We start from the raw sequence: 13249 nt of genomic DNA, 5'->3' as shown, positions 1-13249 counted from the left end.
GGTTGTAGTTAGCAGTTTGGAAATAAATGGGAAGGAAGGGAAGAATACGTTAAAAGTTTTTCCTTAATGGTTTTTCACTAATGTTTTATTATTTTTTCTCCACATCTTTATTCTTTTGTCAAGAAAATTAAAAAGTGTTTTGATATACCTGACTCCACTTCCTCCATTTGTGAAGAATTCTGGCAGCATTCAGTAGTCTTGTTTCCATTTCTCAATACATACATACAAATGCACCTGCATAAATTTTAGTTCCATAAGTGTAATGGTATATGGGAATGATCTTAGGAGACAAGTTGCTCTTCCTGGTTCAGGCGCGCATGCACGCTCCAGTTTTGGCACATGGTGCCAAAGGGGTTAACTATCATTGGACTAGGCCAGTGGTAGCCAACCTTTTTCTACCTACTGCCCACTAATGGATCTTTCTTGATGGAAAAATTTCCTTACCGCCCACCAGTTTTTGCGCAAGTACGGAACATTTTTTAGAAAGGAGGGTGTTTTTTCTAAAAAAGAAATGTACGTACATTTATCTTTTTATTTCTACTTTATGCATGTTTATAATGTTTTTAACTTTATAAACACTGCTTACTCTCCTCCTTTATTTTATCCCCTTTTCTCTATTTTTCTTCCCTTTTTTGTTAATTTTTTTAAAAAAAATTCTTATCTTTTCCTTTTTATCTCCTTTTTTTTACCTTCCTTAGGGCAACGTACAAAGGTAAGGCTGAGCTAGTTAGCCCACTTATTATTATTAGCCAACAATTCTCTCCTGCCTATAACTTTTCTTCTATTTTGCAACTGCTCTGTTCGACTTCTGCCTGTCCCTGCTATTGCCTCCCCCCCCTTTCCCTTCCCACGTGTTTGCTTCTCCTATTTTGCAACTGCCCACTCGCTCAAAAGGAGGTTTTAACCTCCGAAGTCCCTACTGACCACCTGGAATCCCGAAACGCCCACTAATGGGCGGTAGGGACCAGGTTGACGACCCATGGACTAGGCAATAGTCAAATAAGCCTGCAGAAGGAATAGGGCCATGGCAATATCTCCGAAGAGGCTGTAATTTTCTATACTGTAATGGGAGGGGGTGTTATTTTCAGACTTGCAAGATTCTGTTAATGTAACTTTATAATAAAGACAGAGCTAGTAGTTCTGGGATATATGATTGGATTACTTGCAAGGCTAATTGGACAACCTCTCAAGGTCGGCTGACACCCATCTTGTAAGTCTGTATTTCACCTCCTACCCCTTAAAGTTCTATGATTAAGAAGGTATCTCTTATGAGCATACTATCTGTATATCGTATACTTCTCATTGCTTGGTAATAAGTTGCCTATCTCTATCAAGGTTGTATTCTCCGAAAAGGCATATACAATTTGCTGACCATAGGCTGTGCAGCCTTGGACAGCTAGTAATGCAGTCTCACAAGATTATAAACTTTTAACATTGTTACATGTTATTTATGTATATTAAATATATTATATATTTTATATGGGGCCCAATATAATTCCTATTGACTGGCCCAGGCAAGCCTCAAACCAGGGGCCCCTAACCCCTGGGCCACGGCCTGTTCAGAACCGAGCTGCGAAGTGGTGAGTGAGTGCAAGGTGTATGTGCACACAACTCCATTTGTGCATGCGACATGCTTGCATGCCTGCTGCTTGCGCAAATGGAGTTGTGCATGTGCACGCTCGCCTACCACTTACTCAGAACCATCCCTCCCCCCCCCCCCGCTGGTCCGTAAAGCCAGACAAATTGGAGACCTCTGACCTACACAACAGTAACAATGTAAGGCAGAAGACTAAAAGAGCACTTCCATGCACAACAACTAGCAGTTAGAAATTTGAAGCAGCCCCCTTTAATAATTTAAGCAACGCAGTTAAAAATGAACAGCAGTAGATGCAAGCATTTTGTATTCACTGGTCAGTACCAAACTTACAATAACATGGTTAAAAACAACATAGAACATAGGGTTTAGCGAAGAGTATTAGTTAAACGTGACAGATACAGAAAACCATTCCATGACACCTTACGTCCACGGAAGGCATAGATTGACATACAGGTGTTTCTGCACATAGAAAGGAGGCTTCAATTAATTGAACTGCTTCCATGAAATGGAGAAAACGAGAGTTCCTGTGGGTAGCAAAACCTGGAATGCAATGTTTGAATCGGCTTGATGACCAGCTAGTATATGTCTCGCGATAGCAGGTGGTAGCATTTTGTGGCCCTGGTTTGTGGTTGGACTACTCTCTGTTTGAACCCATTTTGGAAAGTGCTCCTTCATTCCATGCCAGGCACCTACTGATTCTGCTGATGTAATTATCTCCAGTACAAACACATTAGTACATACAATGGGCTTTGGTACTGATAGGTTGTGCTTTCTTGATTGATGGCAGTAGTAGCCTCTGGATTTGATGCAGTATGTAAAGCTCGGCCATACTGAACATTGTTTCAATCAAGGTATTTAAACATCGGGTCATCAGGCACGATATTTGATCCCCCTTAAACGGCAGCTCAATACATACTTTCTTTTTACTGGCAGTTGAAATTCACGGTTTGGGGTCTCTTGTTTTGCTGTGCCTGTTGATGAAGCAGCTTGGGTAACCCTTTGAACAAAGAGTTTGGGTTAAAAATGCCAGTTTTCTTTTTAAACAGTCCTCAGCGTATAGATAATTCCTGGAAACGTGGCCCTCTGACAAATCGGCCATCAACAGGCACACAGATATGAGCTACAGACCATTCAAAAGAGGCAATCAGCAACCCAAAAAGGGAACAAGAGGACTAAACATTTCCTTACCAGCAATCTAACACCCAGATGAGTAGAGAGTAATACAAAGATTAGCATTAGGATTAGGCATTAATAAAAAAAACAAATAATGCCCCAAGCAAGCTGACAGTAAATAGCCCAACCAAGGAATTACCAAAACCACTCTCACGCACACTGACAGGACAAACCTTCAGAACATAAAATAAGAACAAACTCCAGTAGCACTGATGAGGTTATCAGTTCGGTAATGAAACGTTTGCAACAACAACAAAAACTCACCTCAAGCTTACCAAGGACTATCGGTATTGGACTGACGGCTATTTATTACGTCCCCGACAGAGGGCGCACGCGACCGGAGTACAAACCAAAATTATCACGCTGTCCTGTGCGCTCTTCCAGTAGCCCCGCCCCCCGTTTTCAGCAGTGACGCCTGCGCAGTGAAGCTTAATTAGCTCGGCCAAAGACGGCCTTGATGGCTAAGCGCAGAGCGGAGGCGGTGGCCTGTCGCGCGCCTTGCCAGCCGCGCTCCTTTCCGCGCGCGCCTCCTTCGAAGCGCTCGCGGAGCGATCTCGAACGGCGGGAGCCGCGAGACGCAGCTCTCTGGCGGGATAACGGCGGGGAGAAGAAGCGCAAATGGACGGTTGTCGCGGAAGGAGGCGACGAGGCGGGCGCCGGCGGCAAGAGACTCGCGGAAGGAACGGCGCGGCGGGAACCTGAGCAACGGCGTCCTGTAGCCGCGGCTATGGCGACCGAAGTGGCGGCCCTCGCCGGAGGAGATGCAACCGGCAGTCAGGGAGGACCCGAGAAGGTGAAGAAAGCCAGCTGTGCTTGGAGGGGGGGGGGGACTTCTGGGAAACTGTAGTTTAGCGGTCCGTCTGTTGCCTCCAGGGATGCGCGGACGGGCGAGCCACAGCGTCAGGCGGGAAAGCTTCCATAGTGGAGGACGGCGATGGCCTCGAGGAGCAATAAATCCGTTTGGGCTCTTCTGTCTGGGCTGCTTGAGAAGGGACGGTCGCTGAGAACGCCCTTGGGATTCCTTTTCACTTTGGCGACTCGGAATCTTTATGGATGCTAGTTGGTTAAAAGCAGAGGTCTTCAAACTTGGCAACTTTTAAGACTTGTGACTTCAATTCCCAGAATTCTCCAGCCAGCAGTTAGCTAGAGAATTCTGGGAATTGAAGTCCACAAGTCTTAAAAGTTGCCAAGTTTGAAGACCTCTGGTTTGATTCTTTGGTTGGAAAACTATTGGTGATTAACAAACAAAGGAATAACGGTGAGGCACAGCCTTGGCCAGTGAAGGGACGTTGTGGCCCAAACTTTGGCAAAAGCAGAAAGGGAATACAGTTAGTCCTCAGCTTTCAACCACAATTGAGCCCAGAATGTTCTGTTGCTAAGCAAGACGTCTGTTAAGTGAGCTTGGCCCCATTTTACGACCGTTCTAGCCATTATTGTTGAGCGAATAACTGCAGTTGGTAAACTAATGGCACAGTTGTTAAGTGAATCTGGTTTCCCCATTGACTTTGCTTGTCAGAAGGTCGCAAATGGGGACATCACATGACCCTGGGATACTGCGACCGCCATAAATATGAATTTGTTGCATCTATACTAGTTTATTAAGAGCATCTGAGAATTTTTTTAAAAAAAAAACTCCCTAAATTGGCTGGAGAAAAATTAAGGTGGTAGAGCCCTTTTGGCTGTCACGATATTATTAAAAGACTAAGTTTGGAAAGGTGTCCACAATCATCTGTGAATAAATCCTGCTCTTATCCCAAAGGTGTTTTTTTTAAAGGCAACTGGTTTTGCTGCAAAATGTTTAAAAGAAAAAAACTAATAAAGTCCAGTTGCCTTTTGGTAAAAGCACCTTAGGAACAACCATGACTTATTTGGATGATTGAGAACCTCCAGAAGCCTGCTTTTTGATAACTGTTTTATTGTATGTCATCCAAAGTTACATTTGTGAGATGGGTGACTAGTATAGACTTGATACATAAACCAATTTTTGCAGCAAACTCATTTGTTGACTATACCATTACTTCTTGTGGAGGTGACTGTGTCTTTGCTGTAAATTTCTTTGGGGCTGCTTGTTGTAGGCTGTAGCCATGGATCACCTAATGGTTTCCCAACCAAAGACTAACCACCTAATTGAGACCATTTAATTTTTTAAGACTATTCAGTCTTTTAGTATATAGTAAAGAAAAAGAAAAGAAATATATAAAGAAATGAATGCCCTTAAACATAATTTAAATTATTTTAGTAATTTATCTCCTCCTCTTAAATGCAATAAATGATTTCATCCCATAGCTTGTCTATAAACAAATTTAAAGCCTCATTGTTCAGTCCTGATCAGATTGTTATACATGTACAATGTCAATCACTCAAAGACAGAATAAAGGAGAGAAATAGAAACATTTAATTCCTTTTTAATGGTGAATGATCTGCCAGGTTCTGGTTACCACATAATGAATTAAAATATATTTTTTCATATGCATAATCTTTTTGTGTCTTCCCAGATCCAAAAATTAGATATAAATTTAACGAAGTGGCATAATTCTAATTATAGGCAACCACATTTTTTGGCAAACTATGAACTATTCAGAATGCAAAATAGTATTTAATATTATTTTGCCACTTCAAGCCACCAGAGGGTGATACAAGTCAAATTTTCTAAGTTCTGTGTTGAGCAACTTCTGTCTTTGATTGCTATATAACACATAAATACATCACATTCATTACTTGGAAGTAAGAGTCTTTAAAAGAAAGTGCACACAGAAAAATGCAGTTGTTTCCATTGTTGTAAATCAATTTTAATTTGATTGAGCTGCTACAATGATGGAAACTAGAGAACTCTTGAATATTTCTCCATACTATGTTCTTTCTTTGTCTATGAGGTCTTAATTTCTAGCATTATTTTAATTAGATTTTGTTTGAACATTTTGTTTTCATAGCCTGAAGATGACGTTTGGCACTACAACTCCTTCCAGTTCTGGAAGTTACCATTACCTACCATTGATTTGTCTGATATTCAAGAATTAGAAAAAGGCTCCATAACAGAAACAAGATCCTCAAGTAACACCTCACTATCAGAAATGGAAACCTGAAGAGTAATTTGTTGGTATAAATTATGGAGTATGGTTACTGTTTTGCACTGTTGTTTCTTGAAAGTGTAAGCAGAGTTGAAACTACAAAGGTATTAAATATATTTTGAAGAAAGGATAACTTCTAAATTCTTCTAAAATGAAGGAGTCGTATACTATAGAATTCATCAAAGACTTAACTAGAGAAGTTATCAATGTATAAAACCAGTAGCTTGTGAAATTTAGAGAATTAAAGGAGTTTACAAAAACTGATACATATGAACAAAATTGCTTTAGCTCATTGCCAGTATAAATGAAAAGTGTGCAACGTTCTAAAAAGGGGTATGTGCTATTATACTGCCATGGAAAAGAGTACAAGTTATATGTGTGTTTTAGTTATGGATAGAAAAGATTTAACAGCAAAATAAAATTGCAAATCTCTGCAAAACTGAAATTACTACGGCCAACACTTTCTTCCAAGAATTTCCATAGTAATAAATTTTGTTGCTGAGAGTAATTTAAATCAGTTATTTTTATTATAACTGGTTACTTGGGTAATGTTAAAAAGTTCTAGCAATTTGCAGGCAACTTGAAGAATCATGATGGAAGATGATAGGAAACCTACATGAGGGACGAACTTATGTAGGTTCTGGCTATATTTACAGAAAGTGAAACTGGATTGTACCAGGAGGGAAGTTGCAGTCAGCTTGGAATGTCTTAATTTTTAACAGATTTAGACTGAAACAAATCTAGAAGAGTCTTAAAGGATGAATAAAGTAAAGCTACTACACTTAAATCTCCTTTCTCTTCCTATCCATGAGTCCCCATGGCTGCCCTATTTTTATTTACTCCACCTACTCTGTTTTGCACACCACTACCATCATACTCGGATACAAGTCAGTGTTCCCCATTACCCCAGTCTTGCTATACTTTCTCTTGAGTCACCACTTCAGTGCATATTCAACTGGTCCACTCCTCCCCCACCTTGTGCTTCCTTTCCCTCCATTGTGCTCTTTTAGCTGCCTGCTGCCTGTGTTCACGTAGTTTACCTCACATTTTCCCTTAGGTGCCTGTTGCCATCAGTGGTTTCCTGATCATTCAACTGCCATCCAACACCTCAACCTAGAACACATGTTCTTTATTCACACCAAACATTGATTCCAGATCTGTACACAGACCAAACATAGGAGTTTTAGTCTGGCATAGAATATTCAGAACTCTCTGTTCCATGCACTGAATATTTTGCATAACCATACTGTATAGTTAAAAACTTGCATACTATAAAAGTTTGATTATTTTTTAAATACTGACTTTGCTATCATTTTCTTAATGATGGTTGTTCGATATCTTCAGTAGAATTCTGATAATTGTTAATTTTTGTTCAGATTACAAGGCTTTAAAAAATACACCACAACTTGAGCATTTTGAATTACCTTCACTGTCTAATAAAATTTCTACTGACTTCTTAAAAACAAAAGAATTACTGTTTATACAATGAAAATAATTCACATATATGATTTCTTATTTATAATGGTATTTTCACTTTGCCATTTCAGTAAACTTGCATGTCGATAAACAAGCATAGGCAATATTTGTAGACTTTTTTTAATAAGGTGTGTTGAAATAATTTTCCTCGTAGAAAGTAATATATAATAAGACTTACCTAATAAGTCGTATTATAAGACTTATAATGAAGTTTCACTGACTTTCCATATTTTTCCAATACTTATGCAATTCATTTCATGTTAAATGATACTGGTAACTGCATATAAGCTATAAAGTTAGTTTTGCATGCTTATTCAAAAATAAGGCTACTGAACATTAGTCTTTGTACTAAGATGCTTAAGTTTTGGTTAGCAATTGCAGATTTTTTTCCCTCTTAAAAATACAAATGCTGTATAGCAGCCTCTTTCTAATTTTGTACTTAAATTTTGGTTGCTGTATTTCATTAGAATTCACTATCGAACTCTTCAATACAGAAGAAAAAGCAAATATCGTTTCCTTTTTCCTCCATGCTTCTCCATTTATTTGTTTGCTATGGAATGAAAGAAAGTTACTCTTACAAGATTTCATCAGCCTAAACATTCCTGTTCCTTTACCAGCGTTATTTCATTATTTTGAGTCATGGACTAAAGTCTGAGAAAATAAGACGAGGAACAAATTACCAAAAGAAGCTACCTTTGTAAAAGGAACTACTATCTGAAAAATGCATAAGGTTACTTAGAAACACATTCTTTGATAGCCATAAGTTGATATTGTATTTTAATAATTAAAATGTGCATTGTAAATCAGATATTTGACTTTTTTCTTGCTTTCTGAAGTACATCCTACTTGAACAAAAAGATATAAGGCTCCACTAGCCTATATACAAACAACAAGCTTTTTTAATGATAATTGTTCTATCAATATTTTGTTGCAACAACTATTAAGAAGAAACAAGTCTATTGAGATTAGCAAGAAAAAGATTAGCAAGAAAAATAGTGAAAATGCTTTTTGGTTATCTCAGTGTGAACAAGTCAGAGCCTATTTTAGTAAAAGAGATCTACAATGAACTGTTGGATATTTTTCCATTGGAAAAGTTCTATTCTGAACTAAGCTGCTACTTAAAACAACAAACAAGAAACATTCTGAATGTTAATCATTTCTTTAATGTGGTATATAACTTGAAACCAAATTGTCACATGTTTTTGAGAATAAGTTGTAGTCTCTTCAGTTTAATTGCAGTACAAGTATGTCACCAGAGTTTTCAGAGTTCATCTTTTTCCCTGTTCCCATTAAAGTTTTTAATTGCAAGCACATGGACAATTGTAATCATTACTTTCCAGCATTGTTTCCATTAGCTGTTAGGGCAAAGCAGGTTTTATCTGATTGTGATGTAGATGGAAAATTCAGTATGTAATCCAGTAGCTTAAGCCTACAAAAAGTTCATTTTAGTGATGAGAATGAAGAAGGTAAGTAAGATGGCTTTTCTATTGTAATGTATGCATCTTTAATATGGAAAATCATTGAATAAAATTACGTAAAGTTTTTATTGGGTTCAATGTCGAATGAATAAATGTTTCCAGCATGTGAAAAAATAAGAACCAGAGAAAGATTGAAAACTAGCACTGATTTTTCCTCCCTTACCTATTGTTGGTGTTTTGGCACATACCTCTCAGAAAAAGACAACACTGGATAAAACCATATGGGAAGAAAAGTTACCTGAGTTCTCGGACTAGTCCAGCTGTGTCAATCATTTATGTTAGGACTTTAACATATTACTGATTTATATGTATAAGGATCAATAAAAGTGTAAAGAATTAAAACTATTTCTGGGATTTAAATTGTGTCAAATGAGTTTTGCATTCTTGAGCTCCTTTAAGTTTTACTTCTGTCTTGTCTATCATATAGACATGTAGGTTGTCCTGTGAACAATTCAGAGAATTGTGATTACCCTGATTTTTGGGGAAGGGAAAGGAATGTTACTTCTTACTGTGTAAGAAATAATATTTAAAGTGGAAAAATGCAATATATATTTCTTACATACGTCACCAATACATCAAACAATTACAGGTACTTTTTCCACTAGTCATGCACAAATGCAGAGCTGGGTATATTCTGGGGAAAAAAAACAAGACAGTATTGTAAGATACCAATTATCTCTTTAATGATAAATTATTGTTAAAATTATTCATGATTCAGAGGATTTACCTTTGGAATGCTCAATAAGTTGTGCAAAGGACAAATAATAATGAAATAGCTTTACATATCATGAAATATATGAAACAAAAATGAGTTAGTGGCCAAGTCAACTATTTTGGGAAGAGTTGGTTGTTTTAGCTTCAATTCTCATGATAGCTATAGTCTGCATTTGAACAATACTGTATGCTTCTATTTTAGTTTGTATCTTAGCTTCTAGGTAGAAACCTCTTAAACTTCTGAAGTAATGAATATGCAGGTGTAAACGAGCTGTACCTCCCTAGTTTTGTGTCAGGTGCTTGAGCCAAATAAATTTTTGAATGGAAAAAATGGGGTTTTAGGTAGTTGAATTTGTAATGTTCCATATTTTTAAGAAAGTAAAAATACGTTGTATTGTTGTAATGAATACGTTGGTCAGTTTTTTTTAGATCTGCCACCTCAGAAAGCTATGGATTAATAATAGCAAGAAGAAGAAGAAGCTTTACTTCAAAGGTGGTTATTGGCCAAATATTTACCATTAGAAATCTTTGCTGAATTAAACCTCTTTCAGACCAAATTCTTTGCTGTAACATGCTTGTGATTCTGACTGAATGTGACACTTGCTTCTGAAGCATAGTAGTGGTCCTGAGTTTCTCGTAGAATTTTGAGGACCTGCCAAATTCTGTTTTGCCATTAAACCACCTTCTGAAAACTTGACTGCTTTTGCTTTTTTTTTTAAGAGTACAGGTGTGCAAAATATTCCATTCTCCAAATAAATCTCTCTGTTCCAGAGTTTGGTCCAGAGCTCGAAAAAGCAGAACTTGTCCACTATTGTTGTAAAGTGTTCAGCTATTCCATGAATAACTTTAATTTTTGAGCTATGGGGATGTTCTGAATGGCTAATGAAATAGTAGGAATAGGTTTTGCCCTTACTACTTGAAAAATGAAAGTGGGAGTGAAGCTGAATTGATGAAATGCATCAGAGCTCTTGACTAAAAAGATCTTTAACTGGTTCTTTTGTTGTCCTTAAATCCTTCACTCTGCTGAAGTTTAGTCAATGGGTTGTGTGGGTAACACTTTTTGGAAATCTGCCAAAAGCAGAAGTACATGATGTGTGCATATTGAAGATACTTTTGCCCTGTTGAGTTTTTGGATTTTCAGATACAAAACAGTAAGGATTTGTTGATGATTAAAGATGAAAGCTAAACTTGCAAAGTGTATGTGTATTAGCCCTAAGCTTTTCTTCCCCCATAGACTTGTTTTTTAAATTAACCATTATTTGCTGTGCTTAATCTGAGCACAAAGTCTGATTATTTATAGAAGGGCAGGCTAAGAATATATATATTTATATCTTCTTGGCTATTTTTCTGTAAATTGAGTATCATCCTTTCAAAATAGACCAGATCAGGAAAAAATATTAAACAAATATTGAATTAATGCAGGTTATAATAACAGAATGTGAAAGGGAAGCTTGGCTGTGTTTTCTAGTCCCTCTACATGTCAGTGAATTAGAGTGGATCTTGTCCGAGTTTTCTCATACCTCTATCCTGGAATTAATGCAAGCTTTTGTTTTTGTGACTGTTGATGCATATTCTCTTTAGTGTCTTCTCTGAGGCTATTACGTAATATATGGATTTTTGGTGTGCCTTGACTGCCTGCCTGTCTCTGACAAAAAAAACAAAAAACCAAGCAACCTCCAACTTGTCTCAATTTTCTATTTTTTTTTGTATAACAATATGAGAAAGTTTTGCTCAGCGTTTTTTATTTTGTACATCCCTTGTTAAAATGTCAAGAAAATAGACTAAAGAATTATATTGAGTTACATTCAGAAGGTGTGATAATCTAAGTTGATCTGTTTTCTTTGTGCAAAGAATTTAGGGTCAAAAATTCAAGTATTAGCTATTTTTTCCTTTGTGGAATATGTGATAACAGTGCCAAAGGCACACTATATTCAGCCTTGTGTACACACACACACACACACACACTACTCTTGAAAAACCAAGTTTAGCTACTTGTGGTGTCTGATCAGTTCCTCCCCAAAATAGGAAGGTTCCAAAAAGTTTGAAACTCTACTCCTTCACATATATTATTTTAACTTATGGGCAGGGAGGAACCATGCAGTGTTTCATCTGAGGTGGAGAAGCACATGCTGGATTTCATAACAGACCAAACTGGATAGTTTGACCCTGCCCCTTGGCCTGTCTGTTGTTTATGTATTTTGCAAGAGAGTCTTAGTATGTAACTTCAAGAATCCTCAAAAGAACTTGGGTCATAAAGTCAGCTGCCAGTCTCTGATAGAAGAAAGTGGAACATTAACCAATAGTGTAGTCCAAGGATCAAGCAAAGTGTTCTTTTGAGTTTTGAATGGACTTTCTTTCTGTGTGTCTGCGATACTTGAAGCAGCTTTCAGGGACTGGAAAAGAGAGAGTGCAGCACTGATTTATGAGTGCAACTCCAGCTTGTGAAGCTCCAATTTATGAAGTAAGGAAGAAACACCAGACAGAATGAAAGTTCAAGTGAAGGTAAAAAAAAACCACCACCCAATCTACCTAGAATTGGACAGATGGACAAGTTAGGACTGAGGTTTTTTGCTATTCATTTTAATGCAGTACGTTTAGGCAGCTGGTAAAAGTGTCTCAAACCTTTTTCCATGGCAGATACTTTTTTTGCACACTGCTTCAGGCATCCAGATGATCTTGTTTTTTCACAGTTCCACCTTACTGGAAGAAAAGCTATGTAATGTGTATGAACATGGGTATTATGTTTGGGGTGGATAAGTTGTTATTTAGTTGGTTCTTGTTTTCAGAAAGCATTTCCTTTTTTTGTAGCTATAAGTGAGGAGAGACAGAATGCAGATCACGCCTTAGAAGTATGTTCATGTGTTTTCAGACTTCTATATAACTGAATTGGGAAGATAAGATACAGTCTTGTATGGAGATACAATCATTGCTGGGGGGGGGAGGGATATTTGAAAAAAGGACAAATTCAGATTTGTACTTGGGATTCTAGTTCTGGGTATGTAGGAGATAAAGTGACCAGACCTTATGAAGCTCTTAATATCTTAAACAAGGAGAAGATAACTAGCATTCATCGCTATTCACAAATTTTCTTAGGAAAGCTAGGAAATGTCGTTCAGCAATATGACTGCCAGAGATTGAAGGTACTCTCTCTATAGGTTCCTTTCATATAGGCAAGCTAGTATTTTAAGATTGCTAAACACAAAAAAATTATCACTGTCATAACTTCAAATGCCAGCTCTATGGATATTAGATGATATTAATTACATTGGTTTGAACATCCGGGGCTCATTCATGGTTCTTCAGATCAAACTTTATATATCACTCTTTCAAAAAACATTTAGCTTTTTCCCAGTGACCTGAAATTTTCTATTTTTATAAAAGGGAATTCTAGAAAGAGACAAATGTGAAGTCAATAAATCGTAACTTACCAAGCAATATAACTCTTTGCAGTTTATTACTGTATAATTGTCCAAATTGTATATGTGTAAACAATCATTTTCTTTATATTGAGCATTATATATACCTGTTACATGTCACTCTCCCTATCCATAGTGTGTTTGTGTAGTCAAATATGTATGTATACCAATATTTGTATATATGAAAGGACAGACTTCCTGGTTAAGAATAATAGTTTATTTGATGTGGAGAACTTGGTGTATAAAAGTATGTCCCGCACTAAATGTTAGTTTCTAAGACACAGTAACACATTGTATTATAGATGGAAAGAGAATATTTAATTTTGC

At 37.2% G+C, this 13249-nt stretch overlaps 2 long non-coding RNA genes across 2 annotated transcripts; one reads left to right on the top strand and one right to left on the bottom strand.

Annotated features, from left to right (window-relative positions):
* Positions 1-1884: 1884 nt before the first annotated feature.
* On the bottom strand, positions 1885-3272 carry LOC116505710. Its single transcript, XR_004254964.1, has 2 exons — positions 3035-3272; positions 1885-2594 (listed from the first exon to the last, which is right to left on the bottom strand). It is a non-coding gene; the product is annotated as an uncharacterized LOC116505710 (long non-coding RNA).
* On the top strand, positions 3208-8622 carry LOC116505709. The gene is made up of 2 exons (XR_004254963.1): positions 3208-3563; positions 5701-8622. It is a non-coding gene; the product is annotated as an uncharacterized LOC116505709 (long non-coding RNA).
* The last annotated feature ends 4627 nt before the right edge of the window (positions 8623-13249 follow it).

This window comes from Thamnophis elegans, chromosome 3 (genome assembly GCF_009769535.1).
Source record: "Thamnophis elegans isolate rThaEle1 chromosome 3, rThaEle1.pri, whole genome shotgun sequence".
In the NCBI taxonomy this organism is placed as follows: Eukaryota; Metazoa; Chordata; class Lepidosauria; order Squamata; family Colubridae; genus Thamnophis; species Thamnophis elegans.
Note: the sequence above shows the minus strand (reverse complement) of the source record. Positions and strands in the feature narration are given on the sequence as shown.